This window comes from Plasmopara halstedii, assembly GCF_900000015.1.
Source record: "Plasmopara halstedii genome assembly, contig: Scaffold_658, whole genome shotgun sequence".
NCBI classification, from domain to species: domain Eukaryota; phylum Oomycota; class Peronosporomycetes; order Peronosporales; family Peronosporaceae; genus Plasmopara; species Plasmopara halstedii.
Genome location: NW_020187575.1, coordinates 1,491,181 through 1,491,405, shown reverse-complemented (window position 1 = coordinate 1,491,405; position 225 = coordinate 1,491,181).

Sequence of the window (225 nt, the reverse complement as noted above, 5' to 3'; positions counted from 1 at the left end):
GAGTGACTACAAGAGCATCCGCGGCAGATGGGTTGCCAGTGCGTGCTTGAGGAGCTGGATGTAAACCCACCACACCCATCACACAATCATCTTGCGCGAGACGATGGCTGGTTTCAGTATCCATAGAGACGAGGCGTTCAATTGAGTAGGGCTGGGGTACTTCGCTAACTGGTCTGGTCGACTTGTTCACGACGAGGCAAATTGAGAAGTCATCAAAGCATCCGA